Here is a 15,217-nt window from a genome sequence, read left to right as displayed (position 1 = left end):
GCCAATCCTCTGAAAGAGCACCCTACCTAGGCCCATTCCCCCATCTCTGTAACCCAAAAACCCCACCTAATATAAACATCTTTGGACACTAAAGAGCAATTTAACATGGCTCATCCATTAACCTGAACATCTTTGGACTGTGGAAGGAAACCGGAGCACCCAGGGGAAATCCACGCAGACACGGGGAGAAAGTGCAGACTCCACACGGGCCGGGTCCCTGACGCTGTGAGGCAGCAGTGCTAACCGCTGTACCACCGCGCCGCTCTAATCTCAAGGACCACTCAGCCTTCTCTTTTCTAGAGAAAAATGGCACAGGTTGTTCACATAGAATTGAACATAAATCATGGGGAACGAATGATATTCTATGGTATAGGTATGTAGCCTGTACGTCCTAAAGACTGTGAATCATAGGGCAGCACCCCAACAACCCAAAGATGTGCAGGGTAGGTGGATTGGCCATGCTAAATTGCCCCTTAATTGGAAACAAAATAATTGGGTACTCTAAATTTATTTTTAAAAGACTGCGAATCATATCAAACAGCATGTCCTTTCCGTTGTTCACAATGGGCATGGTAGAGACCGTACCCAACCAGCCCGTGCTTGCAAAACTCAAAACACAATGTCCAACATTATACGTGATTCTGCAACTTGAAAACATTTGCGAAATAATCTTCAGTGTGCTAAAAGTTATGCTGACAACCAATTGAAGATTGTCAGTCAGGATTGCAGTGTGGTGCATTTGCACGTACTGGAAGTTACATATATTAATACATAGGATCCTGTTCTTTGCAGACAGGTAGAACATGTACATGCATTGCGCCTGTTTCACATTATACAATCAGCACATATTTCTGAAGTGACTGTCTGTCTGTGGAAGTTGGGAATGGACATCAGCAGTTGCACAGTTTGCAACTTGTGCAAGCTTGTGCTGAGCTCATCATTTTGGTCAAGATTATGTGAACTTGAAAGAAATCAGTGAAATTTAAAAAAATCGATATAACTTTGTTTCCATGTAACTGTAATTTGCTCATGGTGTGCAGTATTATTTGGGTGACTATCATAACTAGTTGCCGTTGACTGTCCCTTCCTTTAATAGGCCACTTCACAGTTGCGTTCCTCAGCACAATGCCTTGACCAATCAGAGACAAGCAACCTATCATAGATCATAGATTTTACAGTGCAGAAGGAGGCCATTCAGCCCATCGAATCTGCATAGGCTCTTGGAAAGAGCACCCTACTTAAGCCCACGTGTCCACCCTATCCCTGTAACCCAGTAACCCCACCTAACCTTTTGGACATGAAGGGGCAATTTAGCATGGTCAATCCTCCTAACATGCACGTGTTTGGACTGCGGGAGGAAACCGGAGAACCCGGAGGAAACCCACGCTGACTTGGGGAGGAAGTGCAAACTCCACACAGACAGTGACCCGAGGTCGGAATTGAACCCTGGTCCCTGGAGCTGTGAGGCAGCAGTGTTAACTACTGTGCCACCATGCCGCCCTGGTTTAAATTTTCAGACAATTCTTTTTTTAAATAAATTTAGAGTACCCAATTCATTTTTTCCAATTAAAGAGCAATTTAGTGTGGCCTATCCACCTACTCTGCACATCTTTGGGTTGTGGGGGTGAAACCCACACAAACACAGGGAGAATGTGCAAACTCCACACGGACAGTGACCCAGAGCTGGGATCGAACCTGGGACCTCGGCGCTGTCAGGCAGCAGTGCTAACCACTGCACCACCGTGCTGCCCTGATGGTAATCCATAGTTGAAGGATCTTGAAAGGGTGTTATATTAGCTGTACAAATTGGAGAATAAGGCATTCCATCAAAATGTGTAAGTAGAAAATGAACAGAAACAATTTAAACGAATTCACGCCACACTGAAATGATCTGGGATGACCATCCCGGAAATTGTTATTCAATATCTCATGCTGGAGAAGATGATAGAAAGGCCTACTCCTGGCGCTATTTTTTTTTTTGTCACCTTAAGCTGTTGGGTTAAAACTTTGATTCAGTTCAGTCTATGTAAACCCATCATATTCCAAAAGTTACATTTTTGTTTCTCCATTTCATTGGAAATCTGGAACACTTCACGCTAAAAGCTGTGGATGTTTGGCATCAATTCAGATTTTCAAAATGAAGAATGATGAGAGTTTGGCAAGGATCTGAAGAGTTACAGAACCAGTAATGGTAGATACAGATTACCATGATTTAACTGAATGGTGAAATAGGCTTGAGGGGCCCAATGGTCTGCTTCTGTTCCTGGGATCTGCTAATTGTTTTCGTCTATGCCCATTCAGCTTAAGTCTGCAAACTCGCCGAGGTCCCAGGTTCGATACCAGCTCTGGGTCACTGTCCGTGTGGAGTTTGCACATTCTCCCCGTGTTTGCGTGGGTTTCGCCCCCACAACCCAAAGATGTGCAAGGTAGGTGGATTGGCCACGCTAAATTGCCCCTTAATAGGAAAAAATAAATTGGGTACACTAAATTTATTTTTAAAAAGTCTGAAAACTCAATGACGATGTCAGGAAGAGAAAGATAACAATCTCCACTAAGTTATTTCTGTCCCCTGTCCACTTAGACCGATTGAGGTGATGACTCAGTATCCAATATGTACAGATCATGTTACTGTCAATGTATAAATTAACTTTATTCTTGCACAATTCAGACACCAATTCAATTTGTACGATTCCTCACTGTTTAATTATGTGGTGCGATGAAATTTTACCATCTTCAGGATCAAACGGGAAAGTGGAACTCAGCCAAGGATCAACCTGTATCTTATTGAATGGTGGAGCAGGTCAATAGGCTGTATGGCCTGTTCCTGTTACTATTTCTTATGTTGTTAGTAACATGCGTTATTAACTCTTTCAAGGACACACCCAACTATTGAATATTCTTCTGTAGTCCAGGCTTCTTCAAACTTTGGTCATGACCTGCTGGTGGGGTCACGGGCAGGTGCAAAACAGGTCGCCGTGCACCCTGAAATTAACATAGGTGTCCTAGCTACTGGGTAAGATCAGCAGGATGACAAACTGAAAAGGTGCCACGAAAATGGCTTTTGTGAGGGGAGACACGGGAGAATGCATGACCCAGGAGTGAAAAGCAGAGTGGACTGACAGACATCCAACAGCAAGCCAGGCGGTTAGCTGTAATTTAGAACCAGCGCACTGTAATTTAGAGCCATTCACCAATCAACCCAATTCTTCACTGAACTGAAATCTTTCAATCAACTAAACTTAAATTGAGTAGCTGTTCACCCACCAAGAGACTCAGTTTCCATTTCTGTAGCGAAGCTAGCACAGGTTCCCCACCCTGCGAGTCCTCTGTTGACACACTCTCTCTTGGTCCTCTCGTTGCAAGGAGCTTTTGGGAAGCCAAACACCAGGTTGGAGAGTTTTATTTATTTATTTTTTATTTTATTACTTTATCTGGGTTACAAAGCCAGGGCTCAGAGTGTGGACAGGGGTGAACCCCTAATCCAGCTCCTTACCTGCTCCAAAAAACAATTCAAATTGAAATTGAATCCAACTCACGGTTCCCACAAGAAAGACATATCAGATCAGGCATGAAACCTGACCTCACGCTCATCTTAGCCAAACGGCCGAGAAGTGATCAAGTTGGGGAGTTTACGCATCCATTCAAAATGTGTGAGGGACAATAGGATTTGGAGAAAACTGTCTTCTTTCTTTCTGGGTCTGAGTGTCGATCCTCACTGCATTTATCAGATTAATAATAATAATCTTTATTATTGTCACAGGTAGGCTTACATTAATACTGCAATGAAGTTACTGTGAAAAGCCCTGATTCGCCACACTCCAGCACCTGTTCGGGTACACTGAGGGAGAATTCAGAATGTCCAATTCACCTATCAGCACGTCTTTTGGGACTTGTGGGAGGAAACCGGAGCAAACCGACACAGATACAGGGAGAACGTGCAGACTCCGCACAGTGACCCAGCGGGGAATCGAACCTGGGACCCTGGCACTGTGAAGCGACAATGCTAGCCCACATGCTAACGTGCCACCCTGAGTGACTTCAAATAAAGAGTCGACTGCATAGCACTATAAAGACAAACAAATCATCAGCTTAAAATACATCAAAATATGCTTTAAGTATAAATGTTGAAGAGTTAAGACATTACAGCCAACTCTTTAGAATCCAGAGAAAATGATTTTAAATTAGTTTAAAACTTTGCTTTGTGCCAGGGACGAACAGACTCAAAATCAGCTTCTTCCCCACTGTCACCAGACTCCTAAATGACCCACTTATGGACTGACCTCATTAACACTACACCCCTGTATGCTTCATCCGATGCCAGTGCTTATGTAGTTACATTGTGTACCTTGTGTTGCCCTATTATGTATTTTCTTTTATTTCCTTTTCTTTCCATGTACTTAATGATCTGTTGAGCTGCTCGCAGAAAAATACTTTTCACTGTACCTCAGTACACGTGACAATAAACAAATCCAATCCAATCCAATCCAGGGAGTGATCCCACAGGCCCCTCACATGAAGTGAAAGCTGCCCCGATCTGAACCACGGCCCTGACCACCCCGAACCTCTCATTCTCTCCTCAGTCCATGCACTTACCCCAAGGCCTGGCTTCAGAGACTCTGGGCTGCCCAACTCGCCGCTGTTTTCCGATCATTCCTGCTCAGGAAATTGGCCAGCGGCTTGTTAATGAGCTCCGGCTGTTGAAATCAGGCTGGGGCCTCCCATTGCTCGATGCTTACCAGGTCTCTCTCCTGCCTGGGAGTTAAAATTCTCACCTTACTCTGCTGTGAATACAATTCCATCATCTCTTCAAAATTGATTTCAAGTACAAATATCAGATCAAATTGGAATTGTCTGAAGTGGAATATTTCTTTTTCAGAAACACTTTTATTTCTAACTTAAAATGCTCCCGTCTCACCTTCATTTAAAAAAAAGAATAATTCTGGAAAGTAATGCAGAATCAAATGATTTTGCTTAGATTTGTAGCAGTCTTCAGGGATCCTGATATCATTAATGAGCTGCCAGAACTAAAATAAACAAGATATCCTGTATATGCGCAAAAAGGACATTCCTTAGAGTGTGTGTAAGAGAATGGGGGCCTTGAGGAAACAGTTTGAATAAAAGACACAGACAGGAGCAAAAATTCCTCCCGCCATCACGTTCACCAACATCGAGGCCATTTGCAAACACATTCACTGTTTGATTATTTCTTAGCAAGTTGTGAATGTTTTCAGACGCTTTTAATACTGCCAGAAATGTCAAGCTGAACAAACCTTCATCAACACATTTACAATATCAATACCAGAGGAATAGTTCTTCCTGAAAACTTACTAAATTCCTACGGGATGTTATATGGCCCTGGATGTGGGGGTCAGGAGGAGGGTGGAGACTTTTGGTGTGCATTATGGGGGAGCAAGGGAAAGTTAGAGCTCTGTGGAAGGAAGTTCTTGAAGGGAGCCTATCACCATCTGTTGGCCTGGGGCCGTTGAGATTATTGAACACCTTGACTGGCTCAGCCGTAGTGCTCTTGCTTCTGCTCCACTCCCTCAATACCGTACTGAATTGTTAGCTTAAATGAATTTCTCGACAAAATGTGACAAATCTAATGTTGTGCTGAGGGGGTGCTGCGCTGCTGGAAGTGCTACCTTGCTGGTGAAACGTTAAACCATCTGCCCATTCAGGTGAGCATTAATAATTCACAGTTTGGAGACTAGCTGGGAGCCCGAGAGTCATACAGTACAGAAGAGGCCCTTCAGCCCAGCGGGTCTGCACCGCAAAAAACTACACTAAATCTACACTCATCCCACTTTCTAGCACTTGACCCATAGGCAGTGGAAGCAAACGCAATAGCAATATTCAAAATAGAATTGGATAAATGTATGAAGGGTAAATATATCTATCGGGTGACGGGGAAAGAGTAGGAGAGTAGAATTAATTAGATAGGCCAGCTATGGTGAATGAGCCAACATTCCTTTCTCAAGCAAAAACATGTCATCTGGTCATTCATTCGCAAAACGTTATCCATGACTGCCTATGTGACATTTCAGACGGTAGACCGTTGGTTGCAAAGTGCGCTGGATAGTCTGAGGAGGTGGAGAGGTGCTGGCTAAATTCTCTTCACTTCCTCATGCCGTGTTAGCACGGGTAGCATATTGAACTGTGAGCTCCATGGTTAGACTACATACAGCACAATCCAAATTTTAGGAATTCTCAAAGGTCTGCGATACTTGTGTTTGGGCCAGGTTTAAAATATCAGGAACTCATGGGTCCTGTGCAGCCGCAGGCAGCATCAAGTTAAATGCACAAGATTGTTTATATGACTGACAATCAGGGCAAGCTGCTTTTTCTTCCTGGGTTTCCCTCAGTGCTGGCTGGCTTCCTGCAGTTAGTAAGCCCTTGGCTCTGACAGCACGATTCTGATTCTGTCATGCATACATACACATGCAGTGGCAATTTTCTGGACAGATGCCAAGACTTTATTGGGGCTACTGGTTGCAGTTCTCACCTGTACACACAGGCGAGTGTTAAGACTCAGTGGGTAACACTCTTGTCACTGAGTCAGATGGTTGCGTCTTCAAGCTCCACTCCACAGATCTGATCATAGAGTCTCGGTTAACACTTCAATGCCACGTTCAGAGATGTTGCCTCTCTAATGAGAGGTTAAACCGAAGCCCCATCTTCCCTCACGGGTGGATGTAAAAGATTCTGTGACACGGTTTTAAGAAGAGCAAGGGAGTTCTCCTTCATATCTTAGTCATGGCTATAGATGAGCCAGACGCAAATCTCGATTTTGGCCTTTCCCACTATTTAACTGGCGTGCCCAGACCCAGACCAGGCGCAACATGGCGGTTGAATCGCACCCCTTATGTCAGGATGAATAGTCATCAGTCTGAAATGATAAATGTTTTTATTTCAAATGCCCAGCGTCTGTCGTATTTTGCTTTAGTATTTATAATATAATGTCCTTTTATTCTTAGCTTTTTTGGGGGCGGTTACTTTCTGGGGGCATGCCTTGTGCTGTCGTCTCCCCCAGTTTAGGTTCATCCTCAGCTGCTGCTGTGTAACAAAGGGGCAGCACGGTAGCACAGTGCCAGGGTCCCAGTATCGATTCCCGGCTTGGGTCACTGTCTGTGTGTCACGTTCTCCCCGTGTGTGCGTCGGTCTCCTCCGGGTGCTCCAGTTTCCTCCCACAAGTTCCAAAAGACGTGCTGTTCGGTAATTTGGACATTCTGAATTCTCCCTCCATGTACCCGAACTGGCGCTGGAGTGTGGTGACTAGGGGATTTTCACAGTAACTTCATTGCAGTGTTAATGTCTTATGGTTTTATTAATAAGGGGATCAGGGATTATTGAGAGAGGGCAGGAGAATGGGGATGAGAAAATATCGGCCATGATTGAATGGCGGAGCAGACTCGATAGGCCAAGTGGCCTAATTCTGCTCCTATGTCTTATGGTCTTAGTGTAAAACTACTTGTGACAATAAAGATTATTATTATAAAGACCTGATGGTGGAGAAATGCTGACAAGCACCCCCATATTTGGCTTCTATAAACAGCAGCGCCTCACCTGATGACAACTCTCTACAACAACAACTTGCATTTGCATTTGACAAAGAGTCAACCAGACTCGAAACGTTAGCTCCCTTTTCCCTTCACAGCTTCTGTCAGACCTGCTGAAATTGTCCAGTGTTTTCTGTTTTTGTTTCAGATTCCAGTATCCGCAGTAATTTGCTTTTATATTTGCGTAATGCCTATAACACATTGAAATATCCCAAGGAATTATCTTGAACAAAATTCGACTCCAAGCCAAATAAGGAGATATGAGGACAAGTGACCAAAAGCTTGAGCAAGCTTTGAGCAGTAACTTACAGGAAAGAAGAGTGAAGGGCAGCACGGTGGCGCAGTGGTTAGCATTGCTGCCTCAAGGGCAGCATGGTGGCACAGTGGTTAGCATTGCTGCCTCACAGCGCCGAGGTCCCAGGTTCGATCCCGGCTCTGGGTCACTGTTCGTGTGGAGTTTGCTCATTCTCCCCATGTTTGCGTGAGTTTCACCCCCACAGCCCAAAGATGTGCAGGGTAGGTGAATTGGCCATGCTAAATTGTCCCTTAATTGGAAAAATGAATGGGTAACTCTAAATTCATGAAAAAAAGGAAAGAAGAGAGATAGGGAGGAAATGTGAGGGCTTACGACCCAGGCAGCTCAAGGCGTGGATGTCAATGATGGAGGGATGAAAATCAGAAATGTGCAACAGGCCAGAATTGGAGGAGCGAGGTGATGCAGGAAGGTTGTAGGGTAGAAAGATACCTAGATCCATATTTCTGTGTGTCTATGATGCTGTTCGTTCTCTGGAGGTTTGGCTCTGTGGCTGATGGTAAAAGAGCTAATAAATCAATGAAAAAACACCTTTGTTCTCTTGCTTGTGTATGGGCTCTGTGTCGCGTGAAACTCATGTTCTGTTTTATTGCAAAGGAAATTCTCCCCTTGCTCTAATTTTAGCCTCTGACCACATGCTGGGCTCTTTTGAATTGCTTCTAGTCAGAGAAGTTCTAACTTTCTCAGCAGGATGTCACCTCTGGTGACCAAATTACCCTCCTACTTTGAACTTGAGTGAAAGCCTTAAATGTTTATTCCAGGAGCTGCTTTGTCTGCGTATTTTCTGGGACCTCTGCCGCCCCATTTGCAATTCAAAGCAATCGTGCCCAGCCTGATTCCACAGCTGATCCCAAGTCATATTCCCGGGAGTGGGGGAGGGAAGGCGGACGGTTCCTTACCAAACGTGCCCAAAAACGCATCACGGGCCTTTCCGGGTTCACCTAATCTGTTGCCAGCAGGTTAGGCTAGAATTGGCACCATTTATTTGGATCCCAAGTTAGGAACCTGCATTAAAATGTTGGCCTGATCGATAGCAGAGGGAGAGAGCCCTATCAGCACAAACATTTCTCCCATACATGTTTTTCTAGCATCAATACATCTATGCTCATCACTTCAGTTACTCCTAGTGGTAGTACGCTCCACATTCTATTCACTCTCTAATTAAATGTTCTTAACTTTATATGTATATATCTTTGTTTATTTGTTCATGGGACATGGGCAAAGGCCACAATTTGCTGCCCAATCCTAATTGCCCTTGGGATTTGGGGAGCCACCTTCTTGAACTGCTGCTGTGCTTGTAGTCTCATAGTAAGGGATAATCCTACTCTGAATCGGCGGCTGGATGCCATGGTATCAGGTGGGATGCCAAAACACTGCCCAATATTATCATTGATTTCAAATCAGACAGAGAATAGAACCAACACGGTATCCAATCTCATCTGTTTCTGATGGAAATTTCCCCCATTTTGTTTAATGTTCCCATGGTTCTACTTCTGGGATTAAAGAGGATTAATTTAGCAGAGAGCTGGCTAATGAATGATGACTTGAACAAAATAACCACCAATGGAAAGGGGGTCTTGACATCGACTAATGCAGAACAGAACCTGGGACCACCTTGCTGAGCATCCCTCAGTACCTTCCCAGGTAGACCCTTCTGTAGAACCCGGACGGGAGAGACAACAGGAACACACGGCAGGATAGAACTGAACAACTGGTTTATTACAGTATAGGCAGAATAACAAAACTACTACTACTCTTCCCAAAGATAGATAGAACAGTACAGCACAGAACAGGCCCTTTGGCCCTCGATGTTGTGCCGAGCAATGATCACCCTACTTAAACCCACGTAACCCGTATACCCGCAACCCAACAATCCCCCCATTAACCTTACACTACGGACAATTTAGCATGGCCAATCCACCTAACCCGCACATCTTTGGACTGTGGGAGGAAACCGGAGCACCCGGGGGAAACCCACGCACACACGGGGAGGACGTGCAGACTCCACACAGACAGTGACCCAGCCGGGAATCGAACCTGGGACCCTGGAGCTGTGAAGCATTGATGCTAACCACCATGCTACCGTGAGGCCACCATCACTTACGTGTACCCACTTCAGGGTGTTTATACAGAGTGGTATCCCCTTGTTAAGGGGAAATCCCGCACCCAATTACAGGGGGAGTTCATACTCAGCCGTGTAAGGGGGAAATCAAATGGAGCACAGTCCTTGCCACCCGGGGGGGGGGGGGGGGGGGGGGGGGGTCATAACACCTTCCACCTGGGTCCTCATGGGGAGCACTATTTTCATATTATTTTTTTTAAATAGAAATTTTAATTAAATAGAAATTTAGAGAACCCAATTCATTTTTTCCAATTAAGGGTCAATTTAGCCTGGCCAATCGCCCAATCGACATTGTTGGGTTGTGGGGGCGAAACCTAAGCAAACACGGGGAGAATGTGCAAACTCCACACGGACAGTGACCCAGAGCCGGGATTGAACCTTGGACCTTGGCGCCATGAGGCAGCAGTGCTAACCCACTGCGCCACCGTGCTGCCTCTCTTTTCATATTCAAGACAAATTCATTTTTGTCCTGCAGGTAATTGTGAGTTTGACTTTTCTAATGCGCCTCTTTACATCTCTTGGTACAAAGAGGTTTTGTCTTAACCGCATTGTTGGTGTTGAAAGATGCATTTCTGATTAAAAACATGTAAAATGAGGGTGGCACGGTGGTTGCGTGGTTAGCGCTGCTGCCTCACGGCGCCGAGGACCCGGGTTCAATCCGGGTCCCGGGTTACTGTCCGTGTGGAGTTTGCACATTCTCCCCCTATCTGAGTGGGTTTCACCCCAACAACCCAAAGATGTGCAGGTTAGGTGGATTGGTTACACTAAATTGCCCCTTAATTGGAAAAAAAAGAATGAGGTACTATAAATTTATTTTTAAAAAACATGTAAAAGAAAACAGCTTCACTTCCTGTCTTGTTACAGCCAGTTCAAAATCTATTGGTCAGGAAGTTATGCAGCTAAACAGCATTATTCAAACTGTGTAAGACCATCTGTGTGTGTATCAGTCTCTCGATAGAACGTTGAGTTATTGTGGGGCATGTTTCACTTCAGATGACAACAACAGGAGACAGCAACAACAACTTGCATTTGTATAGCAAATTTAACATGGTAAAATGTCCCAAGGCGCCTCACAGAAGTGTTGTTAGATAAAATCGGACACTGGGCCGCCTAAGGAAATATTAAGGAAATAATAGAGAGAAACTCACAGGTTCAAGTGGGGGGGGGGGGGGGGGGGGGGGGGGGGGAAGACCAGAGCTTAGGGCGAAGCAGCTAAAGGCATGGTCACCAGTCGTGGGTCAAGGAAGACAGAAATAAAAGAAAAATTCTGCGGATGCTGGAGATCTGGAATAAAACCAGCGAGTGCTGGAAAGACGCAGCTGGTCTGGCAGCATGTCTGGACAGAGAAACAGAGTTAACCTCAGCTCTGAAGAAGAGTTATGTTGGACTCAAAATGTGAACTCTGTTACTTCCTCCATGGATGCTGCCAGATCGGCTGCGTTTTTCCAGCACTTGTTGGTTTTACATCAAAAGAAAAGAAAAAAGCTACCACAGGAGGAATGCATAGTTCTCAGAGGGATATAGGGCTGGAGGTGGTGACAGGGAAAGAAAGCTGTAGGCCATGGCAGGATTTGAACAGCAGACAAGGATTTGCTGGGTAAAGGAGCCAGTGTGGGTCATTGAGTGAGGGCGGGTGATGGGGTCATGGTGTGAGTTAGGACATGGCAAGCAGAACTTTGGATGAGCTCAAGTGTACAAGGGGTACTTGATGGAAGACCTGCCAGGAAAGCATGGAATAGTCCCTGTGTGCCGCTGTGCACAGATAAAAATGCATCTTAGATGCATCCTTGTAAATTTGAAAGTAACAGCTAACTTTAATTACTGAATCGCAATGTGATTTTTTGAAATAATTTGTCTCCTCTTCCCACACGTTCTCCCTCGTTCGCGCTCTCACATTTTTTTTAATTCACACACAAACATTCCTATCTGACACATTGGCAAAATACCATTTGTGATTAACCTTCAGCTCTAAGCTTCCTTTTGGCTCCCATGATGTTGAACCATTGTGCCATCTCACACTGGTACGGGAACATTTATTCATCAGCTCCTATTTTCTCCTCTCCCAAAGGATCCAACACTTACTGGGAATTAATTCCACAAGCACTGGCTGTCCTTCACTACCTCAAGCAAAGAAAAAATTTCAGCTGCGAGGCTAGGCAATGGGTTTTCAGTCGGCTATTTGGCCAAGGAGGCCATCGTTCCTAAGGCAGGTGCCTGTTAGCTGCACACACGAGCATTTGATCCAGCAATGAGTTATTTTTTAAATAAATTTAGAGTTCCCAATTCTGTTTTTTTCCCAATTAAGGGGCAATTTAGCGTGGCCAATCCACCTACCCTGCGCGTCTTTGGGTTGTGGGGGTGAAACCCATGCAGACACGGGGAGAATGTGCAAACTCCACACGGACAGTGACCCAGAGCCGGGATCAAACCTGGGACCTCGGTGCCGTGAGACAGCAGGGCTAACCACTGCACCACCGTGCCACCCTAGGTTTAAGGAGCCTGGCTGAAGTCTTCTTCAGTCCAAAGTCTTGAATCACATGCAACAAAAATTGACTTTGGTTAATTCTGTCTTTTCAAATTAAGAAATATGGATGTTTTATTCCCATTCACGTATCCAATAATTAGCTGAGTCATACAGTCCAGAAAATGCCTGGGTTTGAGCCCCATCAGTACAGCTGTGCCGCATTTGTTCTTTCATGAATAGGATGGGTATAGAGGGATACTTCTATCGTGTTCAGGGTTTTGGCAAAGGTTGGTATCATGACCAGTACAGGCTTGGAGGGCCTTGCTCCTGTGCTGTATTCTTCTTTGTTCTTTGTTCATTTGGCCTCAGTATCATTGGTTTAGGGAGAGGGGACAAAATGGAGCAAGACTGTTCTCCGCTCCTGATTGCAATCTATCAGTGCCTGCTGGAAACACGGGACTAACAGCTGATGGCCTGCCTTAGCTTGGCTGTGATGCCCCTTGCAATTGAACAACCTGCTGACACCGGTTGTCAATGCCAACCCATGCATGATGGCCGTCGGGGCAAGTATGGGAGGGAGTCTGTGGAAATTCTGCGGTCAGAGGATGGGAGAGGAGAAAAAAATGCTGAGAAATATTTTTCTTCAAAAATAGTACAGGATACTTTGAAGCGAGCGGATCATGTTATGAAGCCTTACCCTCGGTGCCAACTTTTTTAAATTTGGGCTTGATTCAGTGGCAAGAACAAGTGCACATGTGTAACTCCAACCTCCTCAATATGGCTGTTGGCCTTCCTTGATGTTACATAATATCTACAGCACAGAAACAGGCATTTGACCAAAATATACGTTTATGTTCCACATGACCGAACCATACATCATTAAGCCCCATCAATTTATCATTTTATTTTTTTCTCTCTCGTGTCTTTACCTAGCTGCTCCTTAAAGGTATCCATATTAGTCACCTCAACTATTCCCTGTCACAGTGAGTTCCACTTTTGAACCACTCACTGGACAAAATAGGTTTCTCCTGAATCCCTTATTGTGTTTATCATTGACTGCCTTGATGAGGGGGAGGGGTGTGAGGGAGAGAACAGGCAGACAAAAGCCATCAATTCAGTTAGCAAAATGTCCATTTACTTTCTGATTGGCGGAATAGGTGGGGCGTTGGCCAACCAAAAGTGGGAGTGTGGGAGTGGCTGTCAGCCAGAGGTCATGATACCTCCAGGAGGGACAGCACAGTGGCGCGGCAGCTGGGTGGCGCAGTGGTAGCACTGCAGTCTCACGGAGCTGAGATCCCAGGTTCGATCCCGGCTCCGGGTCACTGTCCGTGTGGAGTTTGCACATTCTCCCCGTGTTTGCGTGGATTTCGCCCCCACATCCCAAAGATGTGCAAGGGTAGGTGGATTGGCCATGCTAAACTGCCCCTTAATTGGAAAAAATTAATTGGGTACTCTAAATTAAAATAAAAATGATACCTCTAGGAACAATGTCGAACAGAGCTGACGACACTAATCACAAAGGCACACAATGTAACACACTTCCACAACCTGTTTAATAATCTAGTGAGGTTCCTCATGTACTGTATTGAAAGAAACTGCTCTATATTGCGCTTCCTGTAATGTTCACTTTTTCTGAAAGGAGGGACATGGTGCTGAAGCTTTTCATCTTGCACTGATCAGGATAAACAGAAGAATATCAAATTTCAAAGCAAATTTCAAAATGTATCATTCATGTGTTTGCCCTGATGAGTGGATGGTGAAAAACATCAGCAACATGCCTCTCTTCTCCGCAATACTCAAGTAATGACAAATTTGATCTGTTAAGTAATGCACTTTTAATAATTTTATGATTAAAGTATATTTTGGGAAAATAATAGTTCCAAATCCAGCCTAACCGCATTGAAGGGATGATTGTCCCTATTCCTTTCCTCTATGCTTAAAAAAAAAAATCATTTTTAAATTTCTGAATGAGCTCTTACATTCAAATAACTTTCTGCAAATATGCAGTCCCTCTTGACATAAGGATGTGAGTATGTGCTATGCTTCACACTTATAGCTGCGATGGTAAAAACATATATTTCTGACCGCACACTTTCCTCCTCAGAACTGCAGAAGACTTGTTTCTATGTAAACCCAGTCATTGCACCTTCAACATCTAATTCAAAGCTTTGCACAGTGGCAGAACTGAAGCCAATGAGGTTTAACCGAGGGGCGATTATTGCTTATTGAAAACTTTTCCCAAAATCTGATTCAGGCCTAGCTCTGTGGTATTAGCTGCAACGCGACTTACTGTGGGAGTAAATTCTTGCAACATTTCTTTTGCTCCTTCAGCCTTCCTGTTTTCCTGAGGTCCAGTATGTTCTGCAGCTGGATGTTCTCTCAGGTCTCTGGAAATTCCATTTCGATTTGGCTGTTTGATTCGCTTCTAAATTTTAAAAGGTTTATTCATGGAATGCAGGGAACGCTGGGTAGGCCAGCACCCCGCGAGAAGGTGACGGTGAACACAATGTCTCAGCCATGTGAGAGTGCAGTTAAAAGTCAATCGCATTGCTGTGGGTCTGGAGTCACAGACAGGCCAGACTGGGCAAGGACGGCAGATTTCCTTCCCCAAGCACATTGGTGATCTGGATGGGTTTTTAACAACAATCCATTAATTTGATGGTCACCATTACTGATGCTGGCTTTTTAATTCCAGATTTACAAATAGGTGTTTGCTAGTATGCAACTTCAGTAAAAAGACACATGTTGTTGAAACTTTTTGT

The 15,217-nt window shown here is 44.7% G+C and overlaps 1 pseudogene; it reads left to right on the top strand.

Annotated features, from left to right (window-relative positions):
- The first annotated feature begins 14,619 nt into the window (after positions 1 to 14,619).
- LOC119954586 lies at positions 14,620 to 14,779 on the top strand (annotated as a pseudogene).
- The last annotated feature ends 438 nt before the right edge of the window (positions 14,780 to 15,217 follow it).

This window comes from Scyliorhinus canicula, chromosome 19, assembly GCF_902713615.1.
Source record: "Scyliorhinus canicula chromosome 19, sScyCan1.1, whole genome shotgun sequence".
In the NCBI taxonomy this organism is placed as follows: Eukaryota; Metazoa; Chordata; class Chondrichthyes; order Carcharhiniformes; family Scyliorhinidae; genus Scyliorhinus; species Scyliorhinus canicula.
This window is presented reverse-complemented; position numbering and strand designations above follow the sequence as displayed.